Consider the following 19698-nt stretch of genomic DNA (forward strand, 5'->3'; position numbering starts at 1 on the left):
ATGGAGGCTACACAATACACTACTTAATAACGAAGTGATCACTGAAGAAATCAAAGGGGAAATCAAAAAATACCTAGAAACAAATGACAATGGAGACACGACGATCCAAAACCTATGGGATGCAGCAAAAGCAGTTCTAAGAGGGAAGTTTATAGCAATACAAGCCTACATCAAGAAACAGGAAACATCTCGAATAAACAACCTAACCTTGCACCTAAAGCAATTAGAGAAAGAAGAACAAAAAAACCCCAAAGCTAGCAGAAGGAAAGAAATCATAAAGATCAGATTAGAAATAAATGAAAAAGAAATGAAGGAAACAATAGCAAAAATCAATGAAACTAAAAGCTGGTTCTTTGAGAAGATAAACAAAATTGATAAACCATTAGCCAGACTCATCAAGAGAAAAAGGGAGAAGACTCAAATTAATAGAATTAGAAATGAAAAAGGAGAAGTAACCACTGACACTGCAGAAATACAAAGGATCATGAGAGATTACTACAAGCAACTCTATGCCAATAAAATGGACAACCTGGAAGAAATGGACAGATTCTTAGAAATGCACAACCTGCCGAGACTGAACCGGGAAGAAATAGAAAATATGAACAGACCAATCACAAGCACTGAAATTGAAACTGTGATTAAAAATCTTCCAACACACAAAAGCCCAGGACCAGATGGCTTCACAGGCGAATTCTATCAAACATTTAGAGAAGAGCTAACACCTATCCTTCTCAAACTCTTCCAAAATATTGCACAGGGAGGAACACTCCCCAACTCATTCTACGAGGCCACCATCACCCTGATACCAAAACCAGACATAGATGTCACAAAGAAAGAAAACTACAGGCCAATATCACTGATGAACATAGATGCAAAAATCCTCAACAAAATACTAGCAAACAGAATCCAACAGCACATTAAAAGGATTATACACCATGATCAAGTGGGGTTTATTCCAGGAATGCAAGGATTCTTCAATATACGCAAATCAATCAACGTGATACATCATATTAACAAATTGAAGGAGAAAAACCATATGATCATCTCAATAGATGCAGAGAAAGCTTTCGACAAAATTCAACACCCATTTATGATAAAAGTCCTGCAGAAAGTAGGCATAGAGGGAACTTTCCTCAACATAATAAAGGCCGTATATGACAAACCCACAGCCAACATTGTCCTCAATGGTGAAAAACTGAAACCATTTCCACTAAGATCAGGAACAAGACAAGGTTGCCCACTCTCACCACTATTATTCAACATAGTTTTGGAAGTGTTAGCCACAGCAATCAGAGAAGAAAAAGAAATAAAAGGAATCCAAATCGGAAAAGAAGAAGTAAAGCTGTCACTGTTTGCAGATGACATGATACTATACATAGAGAATCCTAAAGATGCTACCAGAAAACTACTAGAGCTAATCAATGAATTTGGTAAAGTAGCAGGATACAAAATTAATGCACAGAAATCTCTTGCATTCCTGTATACTAATGATGAAAAACCTGAAAGTGAAATTAAGAAAACACTCCCGTTTACCATTGCAACAAAAAGAATAAAATACCTAGGAATAAATCTACCTAAGGAGACAAAAGACCTGTATGCAGAGAATTATAGGACACCGATGAAAGGAATTAAAGATGATACAAATAGATGGAGAGATATACTATGTTCTTGGATTGGAAGAATCAACATTGTGAAAATGACTCTGCTACCCAAAGCAATCTACAGATTCAATGCAATCCCTATCAAACTACCACTGGCATTTTTCACAGAACTAGAACGAAAAATTTCACAATTTGTATGGAAACACAAAAGACCCCGAATAGCCAAAGCAATCTTGAGAACAAAAAATGGAGCCGGAGGAATCAGGCTCCCTGACTTCAGACTATATTACAAAGCTACAGTAATCAAGACAGTTTGGTACTGGCACAAAAACAGAAATATAGATCAACGGAACAGGATAGAAAGCCCAGAGATAAGCCCACGCACATATGGTCACCTTATCTTTGATAAAGGAGGCAAGCATATACAGTGGAGAAAAGACAGCCTCTTCAATAAGTGGTGCTGGGAAAATTGGACAGGTACATGTAAAAGTATGAAATTAGAACACTCCCTGACACCATACACAAAAATAAACTCAAAATGGATTAAAGACCTAAGTGTAAGGCCAGACACTATCAAACTCTTAGAGGAAAACATAGGCAGAACACTCTATGACATAAATCACAGCAAGATCCTTTTTGACCCAGGTCCTAGAGAAATGGAAATAAAAACACAAATAAACAAATGGGACCTAATGAAACTTAAAAGCTTTTGCACAGCAAAGGAAACCATAAACAAGACCAAAAGACAACCCTCAGAATGGGAGAAAATATTTGCAAATGAAGCAACGGACAAAGGATTAATCTCCAAGATTTACAAGCAGCTCATGCAGCTCAATAACAAAAAAACGAACAACCCAATCCAAAAATGGGCAGAAGACCTAAATAGACATTTCTCCAAAGAAGAGATACAGATTGCCAACAGACACATGAAAGAATGCTCAACATCATTAATCATTAGAGAAATGCAAATCAAAACTACAATGAGGTATCATCTCACACCGGTCAGAATGGCCATCATCAAAAAATCTAGAAACAATAAATGCTGGAGAGGGTGTGGAGAAAAGGGAACACTCTTGCACTGTTGGTGGGAATGTAAATTGATACAGCCACTATGGAGAACAGTATGGAGGTTCCTTAAAAAACTAAAAATAGAACTACCATATGACCCAGCAATCCCACTACTGGGCATATACCCTGAGAAAACCATAATTCAGAAAGAGTCATGTACCAAAATATTCATTGCAGCTCTGTTTACAATAGCCAGGACATGGAAGCAACCTAGGTGTCCATCATCGGATGAATGGATAAAGAAGATGTGGCACATATATACAATGGAATATTACTCAGCCATAAAAAGAAATGAAATGGAGGTATTTGTAATGAGGTGGATGGAGTTAGAGTCTGTCATACAGAGTGAAGTAAGTCAGAAAGAGAAAAAGAAATACAGTATGCTAACACATATATATGGAATCTAAGGGGAAAAAAAAAATTAAAAAAAAAGGTCATGAAGAACCTAGTGGCAAGATGGGAATAAAGACACAGACCTACTAGAGAATGGACTTGAGGATATGGGGAGGGGGAGGGGTGAGATGTGACAGGGTGAGAGAGTGTCATGGACATATATACACTACCAAATGTGAAATAGATAGCTAGTGGGAAGCAGCCGCATAGCACAGGGAGATCAGCTCGGTGCTTTGTGACCACCTAGAGGGGTGGGATAGGGAGGGTGGGAGGGAGGGAAATACAAGAGGGATGAGATATGGGAACATATGTATATGTATAACTGATTCACTTTGTTATAAAGCAGAAGCTAACACACCATTGTAAAGCAATTATACTTCAATAAAGATGTTTAAAAAAAAAAAACAAAAAAAAACAAAAAAACAAAAAAACAAAAAAAAAACACATTTAAAGAAAGCTTTTATGAAATATAGAAACTAAAACAATGAAATAAGAATTATTTTAGAGACAATAAAAACAATGCAGGGCTTCCCTGGTGGTGCAGTGGTTGAGAGTCTGCCTGCCAATGCAGGGGACACGGGTTCGAGCCCTGGTCTGGGAAGATCCCACATGCCGCGGAGCAACTGGGCCCGTGAGCCACAGCTGCTGAGCCTGCGCGTCTGGAGCCTGTGCTCCGCAACAGGAGAGGCCGCGATAGTGAGAGGCCCGGGCACCGCGATGAAGAGTGGCCCCCGCTTGCCGCAACTAGAGAAAGCCCTCGCACAGAAACGAAGACCCAACACAGCCAAAAATAAATAAATAAATAAACAAACTAATTAGGAAAAATTAAAAAACAACAACAACAACAATGCAGAGATCAGGAGAAAAACCTCAAAACAAGTATAATCAATACCTCCTAGGAGAGAGAAGGCAATGCATCATGGATTTATAGTACTATAAAAATAACATTCAGATATAAAAATACTCTTGGAAATCTAAAATATGACAGTAGGAATAAAAAGTACTTTAGCAGATAAAATGGTAAATTTGAGAAAAACGCTCAGAAAACTCAAGGTTATAAAATGTCTAAAAGTAGAAAAAACAAAGGAATTAAAGGATGGGTCTTGGAGATGAATAGGAGTTTACAAAGGAAATACTAGAAGAAGAAAAGCATTAAAGAACTAACTGTTTAAAAAGTTAAAGCATCTACTGCATGCCCTACACAGTAAGAAAAAAGACCCATTCACACAAAAGTACATTATCGTGAAATTTCAAACAGTAGAGAGAAAGATGCTGAAGTCTTCCTGAAAGAAAAATGAATTGTAATATGTACAGGATTAAGGATCTGAATGGAATTAATTTCTCACCTGTCACACCAGGGTTTAGAAGAAAAGAAGAAATTCCTTCTGAGTTCTGAAATACATGGTCTTCAACCTAACATTCTATACTCAAACTATCATTCAAATATAAGGGTAGATCATATTTTTTGGAAAATCATGGTTACTTCCTTTATTTGAACATATTTAAAGGAGATGGATAATTATTCTTTAGTGTCTGGGCTGAATTAGTGGTTAGCACATAGAAAACTAAATAGGTAAAAATGAGGCAACATAAACATGATGAGGCAAAAAAAGATATTTTGATCATCCTACATAGCTTGAGTGTATATTTTCATAATTGATATTATGTAAGTAATAAATATTGAACTAAGCAGAACAGTATATAACTATATTGGTAAGTTACTTGTAGATAAATTTTAAAAATGAACCAAAAATATTGTCACATTTGAGTATTTGGAAGCAAATGCCAAGATGGTGTTTGAGGTGTAAGATGTGAAAGGAAGGGGGACTTCCTGGAGGTCCACTGGTTAAGACTTCTTCCAATGCAGGGGGTGCAGGTTCAATCCCTTGTTGGGGAGCTAAGATCCCACATGCCTCATGGCCAAAAAACCAAAACATAAAACAGAAACAATATTGTAACAAATTCAATACAGACTTTAAAAAAAAAGATGTGAAAGTAAGGAAGAGGAATTACGACTGAAAGAGGGAGAAATTGCGTCTCGCAAATACTCAACTTAGTGTAGATATCTGAAGTGCATATTGTCTATTAGAGTTGTCCCACATATGGTACAAATAGCAATCCATTTACACTCCTACTACTCTCAGCTACTGATGGTGGCCTCCATGGGGAGAGTGTGTTCTCTAATGAGACAGCTCTCTGCAGCTGATTCACAATCTGAAGCAACTGACAAGTAGAAGCTCTCTGGTAACAGTGCTCCCCACATATGGGCAGCAGCTTAGAGGAAGGCCTGGACACTGTCTACCAAAGATGCTAATAGATGTCTCAGGTCTATGAAAATATCACTAACCAAAATGAAACAGAGAGTGACTCCATACAAGTTGGAAATATAATTAAATAAAAACAAAATTTCTCAAAATTCCTTCATGCTAAATTTAAAGAGCATGAATCCAATTAAGGAGGCACTCAAAATGAGACTCAATGAGAGATTTCAAACTTATTGAAACATATTGAGGACCAAAATTATACCATTTTGGAATTAATAAATTAAAAGCAGTGAGTTACAGAACAGAAGCAAATACTTATAGAAAAAATGATTTTTGATAAACAAAGATACCAGACAAAATAAAATAATTGGAGAAACCTTAAAGGCAATAAAATAAAAGGAAATTTGGTATTCTGATGGTTAGAATACAAAATAAAAGGAGCAGTACTACATTTAATAACATATTAATTTTAAAAATCTTGGCAAAGAAATATAAATGGTTCTAAGGGAGAAAATTTATCCCATTCTCAGATCCTTCAAAGGCCATGCTCAATGGCAGAAGACAACTAAGTCTTAATTTTACTCTAAGGCAAGTATGACCTGAGAATATTATGCTTAGCCAAAATCACTATCTGATATAAAGTAAGATGACAGACCTTTTCAAATAAGGAGAAATTTGAGAAAGCAAACATTTATGAGTCCCTCTTTAAAAAACTACATTAAAACAGAATTCATGCAGTTCTGAGGCAAAGCAAAATAGAGAACTTTAAAATACAGAAGTTCTGGTAGCAGAATTTATGGTGGCCATTCAATCCAATTAAGAAAGAACTAACACTAAGCAACTGTACACTATACATAGGGAACAAATTGGGAATGATAAAAATCTAAACAATGCAATAATAATTTTTGAATAACTTTTGATTTTGAAGTAGTTTAGGACTCATAAGTAGTTGTAGAAACAGTACAGAGAATTCCAATCATCCAGCTTCCACCAATGATAATATCATACAAAATCATCACACATTATCAAAACCAGGAAATTGACAGTGGTATAAACTTATTCAGATTTCACTAGCTTACTCATTCACTCTGTGTGTGTGTGTGTGTGTGTGTGTGTGTAGTTCCAGAAATAATTTTATCACATGTGCAGATTCAAGTAACCATCACCACAATTAGGATATAGAACTGTTCTATCACCACAAAGAAACTCTCTAATGTTATACCTTAATAATCACACACACTTTCCCCAATCCTAACCTCTGACAGCAGACATTTTTGGATTATTCTAAAGTGGAACCATACTGTATGCAATTCATCAAGATTGGCTTCTCCTCCCACTCCCCTTACCCCAGCATAATGTCTTTGAGATTTATCCAAGATATCACATCAATAGCTGTAGCAATAGTTGTTTCTTTTATTGTTGAGTAGTATTACATCATATAGAGGTACAACAGGTGAAGGGCATTTAGCTGGTTCTCAGTTGCAGCCCCTATAAATAAAGCTAATATGAACATTTGTGTTCAGAATTTTGTGGGAACAAAAGTTTCTATTTCTCTAGGATAAATACCCAGTAGTGTGATTACTAGGTCATGTGGTAAGTAAATGCATAGCTTTATATACAGTTGTCAACTGTTTAAGAAAATGACTATAATATTTTACATTATCACTAGCAATGTATGAGAGATTCAGTTGTTCCATATCATTTCCAGCATTAGTATCATCAGTATTTTTTATTTTCATCTTGTAATATATATATGGTGGTATCTCATCATAGCTTTAATTTGTATTTCCCTTATGGCTACTGATATTGAGCATTTTTATTGTCTTATTTACCATCCATACATCCTCTTTGTGAAAAGTCTGTTCAAATATTTTGCCCATTTTCTAATTGAGCTGTTTGTTTTATTACTGTTGAGTTTAGAGAATTTCTAAAATATATTCTGGATACAAGTCCTTTATCAGATATGTGATTTGCAAAATTTTTCTCCTAGTGTGGATTTTATTTTCATTCTTTTAACAGGGTCTTAATTTTGGTGAAGTCTAATTTATCTCCATTTTTTCTTTTATGAAGTGTGCCTTTCATGTCAAGTTTAAGACCTCTTAACCTGACTCTAGGTTACAAAAATTTCTCCTATGTTTTCTTACAAAATTTTTACAGTTTTATGTTTCACATTTAGTTCTATGATACATTTTAAGTTAATTTTTGTACAAGGTATGATGTTTAGGTTCAGATTCTTTTTTTTTCCTTTTCCTTTTCCTACACATGAATCTCCAATTGTTTTTCCAGCACCAGTTGTTGAAAAATCTATCCTTCTTTCATTGGATCGCTTTTGTACCTTTGTCAAAAATCAGTTAGCTATAATTGTGAGATTCTATTTCTGGATTCTCTCTTCTCGTTCATTGAATATACACTTATCCACCAAACAATACCACACTATCTTTATTATACATATAAGTTTGTATAAAAATCAGGCAGTGGCCGCAACAAGAGAGGCCACGACGGTGAGAGGCCCGCGCACCGCAATGAAGAGTGGCCCCCGCTTGCTGCAACTAGGGGAAGCCCTCGCACAGAAATGAAGACCCAACACAGCCAAAAAAATAAATAAATAATAATTAAAGGTGCTAACAATTAAAAAAAAAAATCAGGCAGTGGGAAATCTTCAACTTTATTATTTTTCAAAACTGTTTTGGCTATTCCAGTTCCCTTGCCTTCCCATATAATTTTAGATAGACTCCCACTGAAATTTTTATAGGGATCAAGACAGATCAATTAGGATAGAACCAATGTCTTGATTAGAGCAATCAATATTGTTAAGATATCATTGTCCCCAAATTGATCTATAGGTTTATGCAGTCTGCATCAAAATCTCAGTGGCTTCTTTTGTTTCATCTAGTATTTCTATAATCTTGCCATGTTATAAAGCTACAATAATCAATATAGTGTAGTAGTAGTAGTGAAAGACATATATATGAAGGAACATAATAAAAACTTCAAAAGAAAATGCAAATATATATGGGCAACTAATTTTTGGCAAAGGTATTAAAGAAATTCAATGGGAAATGGATACTCTTTCAAGAAATTGTGCTGGAAATACTGGACTTCCATTTTAAAATAAATGAACTTTAATTCATAACATACACCTTCAATAAAAATTCCTTGAACTGATTATAAATCTAAATGTTAAATCTAAAGCTATGAAACTCTCAGAAGAAGCCATGGGAGGACATCTTTGTGACTTTGAGTTAGGCAAAAGTATCTTAAGGTACAAAAAGAAGACTTTAAAAGAAAAAATAATAATTTAAATATCATGAAAATTTAAAAACTTCTGTTCTTAAGACACAGTTAAGTAAATGAAAAGACAGTCAGATACTAATAGCTGCAAAATATTTATCTGTTAAAAGACTGGTCCCCTGAATATATAATTTTATAGCTCAGTTTAAAAGAATTGGGCAAAAAATTTGAATAGACATCTCTCTTAAAAAAAGATTTGTTATGTAAAAATATGGCAATATGTTCTACATCATTAGTCATTAGGGAAATACAAAACAAAACCACAATTAGCTATCACTATATACATATTAGAAAGGCTCAGAAACAAATAACCAAATAAAATGTATTAATACGAAGTGCTGATGAAAATGCAGAACAAGTAGAACTCTCATATACTGCTGGTAGGAATGCAATATAGTAGAGCCATTTTGAAAATGGCTCTAAAGTTTGGCAGTTTTTTATAAAATTAAACACATACTTACAATACAAAAAACAAGCAGTCTCATGCCTACATATTTATCTTAGTGAATGAAAACATAAGTCCAAGTTAAAACCTATATAAGCAGAAGTTTATAGACATTTTTCATTATTACCCTAAACTGAAAGTAACCCAAATGCTCACTGATTGGTGAATAGATAAATTGTTTTACATCCATATAGCAGAATACTACTTAGTGATAAAAACAAATTAATTACTGATATATGAAAAACCTTGCATAAATTTCAAGCATATTATGCTAAGACAAAGAAGCTATGGTTAAAATCTATAGTGTATGAATTTTATTTCACATAGAGGACTATATTTCAAAGGAGATCTTAGATTACTGATAGCTCTATCAATACTTGATAAAATCTACTTTTAGTTTTGAGGTATGATTCATCAACAGATAATATCAGGTCGGGATCTTAATGAGAGTCCCTAACAAAACAGAGTGAGATAAAGTTTCCTGAGGTTAGACAATTATAATGTTCCTCTTCCAAGATTCAGAGTGTTGCAGTGATAGTAATGTGAAAAGGAGAGAGTAACAGAATCTCCTAAGAGGGTCATCAACTGTCTGAATGTATTTTGTGTTCTCAGTGAGTAGTAATGTCTGCACTTCATAAGGAACCATGAGGTCAAATGTGGAGTCTAGAACTCGTTCAGCAGAAGCATCAAGTTTTGCTATAGCAGCTAATGCTGTATCACAAGAAGGATAAGACTTAGCAACCTGGTCAGGAATAAGGTGTTTTTGTGAGGCGTAAGTAAAGCATTTTTGATGGTTCCCATGAATTGAGTTCAACCCCAAGGGTCTGTCTGGATCACTCATGCACAAATAGATGAAATGGCTTCTTGCAGTTAGGGATACCTATAGAAGGGGGCTGAGATCACTTACATAAATCAGAACTGGACCACAGGGGAAATTTAGATCTTTTAAGTCTTTAGTGAAGACCTGAAGAAAATAGGAGGGAGCTTCAGTGAACCAAATGAAGGGGTCACAAATATCCAGGTATATTGTTATCCTCAAGGTGAAGGTAAAGTGTATTTATTCTCTTGGTGTAGAGATACACTGAAAGTGGTAGAGCAAAGAGGTAGAGTAAAGCGAGTGGCTTCAGGAAGAACTGATGACAGCATGGTATTTGTGTTAGATACTACCAGGAAGTGAGGGATAACATTCTTGTTGATGACCCCAAGATCTTGAACAAATCAATCTCCTCATTTGTTTGGTTTCTTTCCTGGAGAATGGGAGTGATACAAGGGTTAGTTCAGGGCATTAGAGGACCTTTGGTATAAGATTTTCAACTATAGGTTTGAGCCCTTTCTTTGCTTCTGCTTTAAGAGAGAGTGAGGAAATTTGAGTAATGGTTTAATGGGATTTACCTGAACTTGCATAGGTTTTGCTCCAATTATCTTTCTTATGCCAATGGAATTTTTAGCCCATATAATGTCAGGTATCCTTACCTGGTGTATGTATCAAATACAATGGAGGAGACAAAGGTATATCCAGAGAAGACATACTTGATTATAAATAGAGGAGTTCTATGGAACCTCAAAAAATATTCCCTCTGGTGCACATTTAATATTACAATTTTGTATGCAAAATAAGTCTCTCCCTATTAAATTTGCAGGAGTTGTATCACAAAGCAGGAGGAAAGATTTTTCAGTCAAGAGCCCAAGGGTTCAGTTAAGGGCTAGAAGATAGGGAAAAATCTATGGGTTATTTGCAATATCTATCAACTGTGTAGTATGTTTATTCTGAGGCAAATGTTGAGCAAAAGTGGTAGGGTTTAATGGAGAAAGATGTACACATGTACCAGGAATTGATGAAGATGATCACCTAAATTTATGGTTAATTTACCTTTAATGAATGTTTAAGGGTAAGCAGGCTATTGGGCAAGTTTTCCTTTTGGGGGACACTTTTACTGATTTGAATTGAAGGATTTTTCTTTGTCTTTTGTTATTCTTTTGTAGGAAAGGAAAGTTTTCTCCCAATGTCCCTTATGTTTACAATATTTATGTGTTCTTGGCAGTAGGTGGTTGGTTGGAAAGTGGACCATCTAGCTGTTTGATCAGTAGGGCCACAGTTTTTTTTAAGACCAGTCTCATCTTGCTCTAAGGCCCTTTCAGAATGTTCAGTAAGTGTCATAGTTCAGATAAAGAGGTTATTTCCCATTCTAATTTCTGTTTACTAATTATGTGTCTAATTTCAGGATTAACTCCATGGACAAGATGAGAAGAAAGAGCTGCTATGACATCAGCACTTTCTTTAACTCACAATTGTTGTCAAAAAGTATTTTCTAGTCAATACTGAAAATTTCCTATAGTTTCATCTTTTCTCTGTTATCAATCATTTCAGTAAATCAAATTATTTGAATCAATTAACTTATTCAAATTATGTTCAAATAATTTTTTTGGAAATGCTCTGGGGTGGCTTATAAGAGCTTTGCCTGAGTTTGGGGGCCTTTCTCTTGAACTGTGGGTTTATTGTGGAAATAGGAATCCTGAAGGGCCCTTTCTGAGTCAATCCAATCATCTTTTGCCTCAGGAATTAGTCTCTGAGGTTCTAACTAACATGTGTGTATGTTGATATAGATCATGAAAACTTGAGTCATATGCACCCCCAAAATTCAAAATTCTTCTATGGGAAATCTTTAATTAGAACCTATAATTCAATTCAGGTCCCTTAGGGAAGATTTTAATTCTGTAGTTGCCTGAATATCTTGCTCATGAGATGAATGAATCTTTAGAGGCATCTGTTATTTTGGGAGTTTGGGGAAAAGGTAAGGAGTCTGCAGAGAAGAGGAAGGAGACAACAAAGGCCCAAAAGAAGAGAGATCAGAAAGATTAAGGGGAAGAGGGAGAGTTGGATATGAGGAAATCACTGGAGGACAAGGAAGGGAGGACTCACAAGGAAAATGAATCTAGTTCATTTTTGCTTAAGATGATCAAATTGCTCATTAGCTTTGGCTAAAAAATCTTTTAGTGAAGCAAATTTTGATTCAGAATTTCACTTGGAGGTCTCTGCATAGCAGTCAAAATTTGCTGCCCACTGGCCCTAAGAAAACTTATTCCCTTTCTTTTCTAAGGAGTTGCTGAAATGAACATTATTGTTCAAGTCAAATGTTCCCCAAAGTCGCCACTGAAAGCCCAAACTATCTTCGGTGAATTTATGCCATGTAGAAAGAAAGGCATAAGAATAAGGATTATGCTGAGAGTACATACAAGAGGCATTTTTTTTTTTTCTGGAAAAAGAAAGGTTATAGACTTAAATGACCTCGTGAGAGCTGGCAATAGTCAGTAGGAACATAATGCTTGTATATCTTGTGTCTCAGGCCCCCAACCTGATAGCTGGCCACCTCTGAAGGCAAACCCCCAAATCTGTGCCTTTTGACAGGTAAAAAAACAGAAAGAATGCTCTCTGTGGCTGAAAGTTGAGCTCTCAGGAGTTTATATGAAGGAGAACCTTTGGTGACCCACAGAAAAACTTGTCCAAGCAGATGTCAGTGTGGTAAAACTGCAAATTCATTGATCTATGAGGCCAGCTTGAACAATAAGGCTCGTATGCCCTATCCCTGTATTCTACCATTTTCCATCTTATGACAACGAGCACTTTTAGACAGTACAACACAAAGGAGTAACAAAAAAGGCACCAAAAACAGATGAAAATGAATAGCTTGATTTCACCAAGGATGCCCAAGCAAATGGAAAGCAATAACAAAACCCAGATGCCAAACTGAGAATAAATAAGCAAGGAATTCAATGCAAAGATAGCAGAGTTCAGACCTGGGGCTACCTTACAATGCCAACCCAGACTCAATCAGTCTCTAGCAACAAGGCATAACGCCTCTGTAGGTACCACACCTGGTTGAGGGCTGGGGTCTGCTACCACAGTGTCTTGATGGGACCTCCAGGAAAACTCTGGAAATAAATGAAACCCCCCAAATGGGAACAAGTAAAGCCTATATATTCTGAACTTGCTATAGCAAGTGAGTCAGCCATCATTATATGCATTTGACAGAGACTTAAAAGCAGACAGGGAAGTTGGACATATGTGTAGTGGGATAAAGAGGATTCAGGCATGCCCTGATTGGAGGTTTTGGCATTGGAGCTGGGGGTGGGCTCACTAAATTTGGAATCTTATGTGATTCATTAAGGGAGCATATTTAGCTTTCTCTGCTTAGTCCTAAGTTGAAGGCAGAGGCAAAAACTGGGGAGACTGGTAGTTATTGATCAATCCTGGCTGTTCTAGACTTAGAGCCACAAAGGTTTGGCTTCCTGGGTTGTTTGCTGCAGTTCATGGGTCACGCTTCTATTTTTATATATGGTCTGGCTATCGTCAGTTAGTATACTCTGTCTTTCAATTGCTTGCCAAGGGTAGGTAGTGAGGGAAGATGATTGATTACAAAGGAGTCAAAGGGAATTTTCCATATCTTGATTGTGGTAGTAGTTACCACATACATATGCACCTGTTAAAATCATAGAAAAGTGGTTTGCAAGGCAGAAATAGAGACACAGATGTAGAGAACAAACATATGGACACCAAGGGGGGAAAGCGGGGGGTTGGGGTGCTGGTGGGATGAACTGGGAGATTGGGATTCACATATATACACTTATATGTATAAAATAGATAACTACTAAGAACCTGCTGTATAAAAAAATTAAAAAACACAAAAATAAAAAATAAAATAAACTGTTTATGTATTAAAAAAAGATTCAAACTCAAAAAAAAATCATAGAAAAGTACTCCTAAAAAGGATAAATTATATTTTATATAAATTATAGTTCAACAAACCTGACTTAGAAAAATAAAATTAGACATATTCTGTAATTTTCTCCAGCGAAGTTCAACTGTGTTTATGTGGCTATAGAAGTATATAATGAGTTCCATTCGGTACAAATAAAATGGAAGGGGAGAGAGTCAAGGAATTAAAAGAATTTGCAAAGGTGGGTATGATATAATGCAAAATCAAGGCTGTTCAAAGAGGAAAGTGAATCCAGAAAGAGACTGATGGGTAGTATATAAAAGGGGTGAGGTCAAGGATCTCAATGAGAGAAGAAATTCATCAGTGAAGCTAATTGTGCCAATGAACTAGAAGAAGAGTCAGCGGTAGTCAGGTGGATTTTGAAACTATGATTTCATAGACAGTGCAGTTTTCACTAGTGACAAATTCTAGGTTTGGCTATAGAGCAGTACATTTAAGAAAAGCAATTGAAAATAAGAAGCTGAAGCAACCGATCAATCATTGAGAGGGATAGATCATGTGTGGGGGTCGTAGGGGCAATGTGAATGACACAGTAGGTTCAGAGGAGTGGAAGAACGAAATCCATTTTCTAAAGTTATTAATAAATGAAGGGAGTTTTCCAAAAGGTTGGTAATGATCAGGAACAGATTCCCTGTGGAAATGGAATGGGAGAGAATAATGGGGTCAAATTCTGCAAGCCTCAAAGGAAAATTATTTTTTTCACCTTATTTTTAAAAATGAGAGAGGTGGAACTTTGGAAAGTAAGTTACATTGATTAGTGGGCAGGAAACATAATCAACTTACTACCCAATCCCAATATATCATGAGTGTTTGAGAATCCTCCTCCTGGAGAAGACTGTACCAGAAACACAGGGTCCTCAGGAGATAGTCAAATTTCACTTGAGTCAAGAAGCTGTGGTCAGGGAAGATTGAGGGTATAGGGGAGTTATCAGAAAGAGCTAGGAGACTTCCCTAAGCTTCAACTGTCATGGTGCATCATTTTTGGTGCCTGTTCTGTCATTCTTCATGACGTTGTGCCTTCTGCCTGTCTAGAATCTAAACTCCTGATCTGTTATCTCTGGCTGTCTTAGATGTTTTCCAGCTCAGCTTAATCTAATACACTTAACTCATCCCCTCTATTTCCATCACCAAAGACACGGACTTAATCATTTAGTGGGAGGAAGAAGGACCAGAAGGAAGGAGGGAGGAAGTAACGAGGAAAGCATGGAACAAATATTTTATTCTTCATTTTAGATTATCAAGACTTTTTCCCCCTTCTCTTCTACATGCCTCTTGTTTTATGCTTTTTCAACCAGGCAGTGGAACTATTGGTAGGTTCTTTTCTTTTGCCATTCAGGCATCTTGGATGTATATGTTGTTGGTTATGTAACATATGCCATAATCTACCAATAACACACCATAAAATATTTAAATATGTTGCTTAGTTATTTATTACTGTTCCAAAAAGAAGATGAAAACATTAACGTTGGAGCTGCTTTTTTTCTTATAAACTCATTAATTACTCTGGAAGAAATGTTTTTCTGTTTCTAAATATTGTTCAGATTTTGTCTTCTCTGTCAAATAACTGAAATGCTTGTGAACCATTATTTGTATCTTCTCTTTCCCTCAAGTCCCAGAATGTTAATGCAAACGTAAATTTCAAATAGGTAAAACAAGGATTAGAAAAATGAACAGAAGTTATATCTGGCTGCTTAGATGACTAAGGATATGATAGCATTGTACACACATGACCTTTGCAATGCTACAGTAAAATTCTCAATATCACAGTAGCTTATTAGTACACTAATAAGCAGAGAGGTGAAAATCTTCTGATATGGATGAATGTGTATATTTTCAATATTCAGGGTATTAGGAGAGCTTATATAGTCTCTGGAAACACAGCTTTCCATATCTTAAATAATTATATTTCTAGCTCTACTGAGAGCAATGATAATTTTTAGCAAACAAAGATTGCTTTAACTCGGCTCACCTACCCTGACAAACAAAAGAGCAGTCAAATTCACTTTCTCTGTTATTTTCTTTGTGTCTGAGCCCATAATTGATTTCCATAAAAAATATTGTTACAATGCTACACCACTTCAGGCTTTCATTACTGATTATTACACCAAAAATAAGAAAAGAAAGCAAGGAAAAGGGAACAATGAACGAAAGAAAGAATAAAGGAAGAAAAACAGGAATAAAGAAGACATGAAGGAAACCAGATGGTGACATGTAAACAAAGCTATGCCTTTCAAAATATTATTTCCATTTCTAAGTTTATCTGTAATAGATTGCCAATGGGACATCATGGAATTGAGGTATTATTGTTCATTTCAAACAGTGTAGTCAGTAGTAAAAAGGAAGTGTCAAAATGTAATTGATTATTACTGGTCAATACAGCTGAAGCAAAATAAAACATCAGCCCTATTGACTCCTTTTTTGTTAAAATGAATAAAAACCAAAAGAAAAGCACGAGTATGTATAAACATAATCTCACATACATCCTTGAAAGTAATTTAGTTGGTACTATCATATTTATCATCCTTAGATACATCCCAATTATCATGGCTAACCAGCCAACTCAAGCATACCTTATTATTCACACAAAATAACAATACAAACCGAAGATGATAAAAAGAGCCATTTGGGATTATATTTTTGCTCCATGCCAATAGATTATTCTGAGGGTAAAGTGCAGAAAAGTTATCTGGGGTGATAGAGTTGTGTTATTTATCACAACAACTTTAAAGTTTAAGGTAGTCTTAACTAGATATTTAAGTTCTCAGAAAAAAATAATAACTTTGTTACTTAGCGTTGCTATTTTTCAGGTGGCTGGAAGCTGTGGTCAGATAATAGCAGCCAATGAATTGTCTAGTCTGGGAAGCAAAAGCTATAAAATAATAATTTCTTAAGTTATGCTTATGCAATAAAAGTGGCATGTTCATAATCACAAAACTATATAATGCAAAATGAATGTTATATTAAAAATAAAATTTATAAAATGTATAATAAGCCATCTTATTTTGAGACATAATCTCTTAGCATCTAGTCAGTTGGTCTCCTACAGTCACATCTTGTCAGTAAATTAAAGATGCTCAGTGTCAGCTCCTCAAAATATTAATGCCCCTTTAGTTGAACTAGTTTAGATATACACAATTTCTAAATTAAGTTTGGGTTTGCTCTGCCTGGATTATCCTCTCATTTAGAGACACTATCCTTTCTCTACCAAAGTGTAATAGAATACACTTTCCATAATCTTGCTCAGATTAGTCACCCAAGGCTCACAAAATTGAGTGTCATCTAATGTTAATAAATTCCTTAAAGAGAGCCAACAACGAACATGTTATTTGAGGCTGGTGTCTCAAATTCTATTCATAGTTCTATTCAAAGTTGTCTCTCAATATCCTCTCTCTGTTGCCTGTTTCTCAATCTCTATCCCACAAACCCCAGGATTATTAATCTCCCATCAAAGAAGCAACCTTGCTTTCAACTGTGCTTTTCACTCTCTCATCTCTCTCATTTCAATCCAGGGCACCTTCGCGTCTCACTGGCCCTTTTTCCATGTTTGCTAATCTCCATTCTAAACTCACTCCTTGTGTTATTAGAACTCATAATGAATTACATCAAGAGAATGATTCCTAAATCTTCTTGCCTTGATTTCCAAAAACCTGTCTAGAAGAAGCAATACATTTTCCCTTAAATCTCATCTACTCCAGGGTAATGTTTTGGCAGAACTGGCCTCCTCTCGGTTCTACTTTGTTACTTCTCTTTTAAGTTTCTCCTCTGTTGAAACTGTTAAAATGTAGTTGTGATTCAATTTCCATTCTTGTTTTCTATGAACCTATATTTCACTGCTTACTTTAGCACCTGGTTTCCACCTTCCATAAATTACTTTGAATAATATGTCCACTTCAATATCATACTGAGAACTTAACTAACATACTAACCTAAAAGATCTTTTAACATTTTCTACTCTAGAACAAGTGTAGGAAAACAACATCCCACAGGCCAAATCTGGCCTCTTTCTTAGTTTTGTAAATAAAGATTTAATGGAATCAAGCCATACCTACTTGGTTGCATATTGTTCTATGGCTTTCCCTGAGGACAAAGTGAGTAGCTGCAACAGAGACCATAAAGTCAAAAATATTTACTATCTGCCCTTTATAGAAAATACTTGCAGATCCCTCCCTGTTCTAGAGTTCCCCAAAAATCACTAATCGTAAGAATCAATATTAGCAATCAGTATCTTCAGAGGGAAGGTCTGTGAACCTCTCTTATCGGGTGGATTTTGAAATATTTCTTCTACCCTAAAAGTCTTAAACATACAAGGAAAGGAGCATGAGCTTTGATTCCCCCATAGTCTAATCCAGTGGTTCTAAGGGTGACAGAGAACAGCTTCACATAGGAATATTTTAGAAATGCAAATTCTCACACTCTGCCTCAGACATACTGAACCAAAATCTCTGGGGGTGGGGTCTGGTGGTATATGTGTTTTAACAAGTCCTCCAAGAGATTCTGGAGCATACTTAAGTTTGAAAGCTATTGCCCTAAATAAAGCAATTACTCTTACCTCACTGCAAAAATCTCTCAGGAAATCACCCATTTTCCTTTCTGTTTATCTCTGCATGTATATACATAATATTGCTTTGTATCTTTCCCCTTTGGAATTCGCATGAGAGATTCATATGCCTTTGTAAGGCTAACCCCTCCACTGGTCTCTTTAATATCATTTCTTTCCAGCTCCACCAGTACTTTCATACATCAATCCCTTCTCTCACCAGCCTACCTCCACCTTCCTCTTATATCTACAAACTTAATTTATGCCTCACTCTCTGTTTTTGTTTACAGAGATTCTCAAGGCATGCCTTAGGCCCTCTGTTTCTTAGTTAACATCATCCTCCAACTAGTTGTCTAAGCTAGTAAACAAGAAACAAGTCAGTCACGCTTGACTTCTCTTTTTCAGAGGCTCTGTTTCTGATTACTGATTAAGACTTGCTGATTTTATCTCTTTATTAAGATAATTCTCTTAATCTTAATTCTCAGATTCAACCCCTCTCCATCCCCTCAGTCCCTGTCCTAACCTAGGCCAGAGGAGGCGAATTGCATGGTCCTGAGTTTACAGCTAGTAGCACTGATTGGCTATCTCTCTCTATCCCACAGAGCCCAGATTTAGCCTCACAATCTTTCTCAATTTATCAGCCTAGACAAGCATTTCTATTCGATTACTTTGATACCAGTTCATTGGTTCTCAATTACTGGGCTGAAGACTGGTATCTGGCTGGTTGCATTAGAATCATATGGACTTTTACCACTGCAGATTGCAGAGACCCGTCATTGATTTAGTCCCTTTTGCGGTAGGAACTGGACATATTTTAAAAAGCTCTCTAGGATATTTGATGAGTATACTCATTGTTCTGGATGAGACCTATTGATGACCCTGTTCTAGTAATATCCCATTTTGACTATTTCAGTTGACTGAATGGCATTCTTATCTCATCTCTCTCTTTAAAATTAATTTTTCTGTATTATAGCAGGGTGACCCTTAAAATTTTTTTTCTAAACTCCGTTATGGTTGTCTAACCCCACCTTTACAAGACTTTTGTGCTTTTCCATTAAATATAGAATAAACTAAAACTTTCAACCTTGATGTATAAGGCCACTTTCAACATACCACCCTATATTCCAGACATATATTTTCAATAGTCTTTCCCCTGTCAATTGTCTGCAACATTCTGGCCATCCTGACTATTTACTATTCTTTCAATATGTGATGGAACATCACACTTCTGTGCCTTTGCTTATGCTACTTTTTCTGTCTGAAACATACTCTTTTGTATATCCACCTATCCAATTCAAATGTGACTTTCATTCTTTTTCTTACT

The sequence above is a fragment of the Eubalaena glacialis genome, chromosome 1 (assembly GCF_028564815.1).
Source record: "Eubalaena glacialis isolate mEubGla1 chromosome 1, mEubGla1.1.hap2.+ XY, whole genome shotgun sequence".
NCBI classification, from domain to species: Eukaryota; Metazoa; Chordata; class Mammalia; order Artiodactyla; family Balaenidae; genus Eubalaena; species Eubalaena glacialis.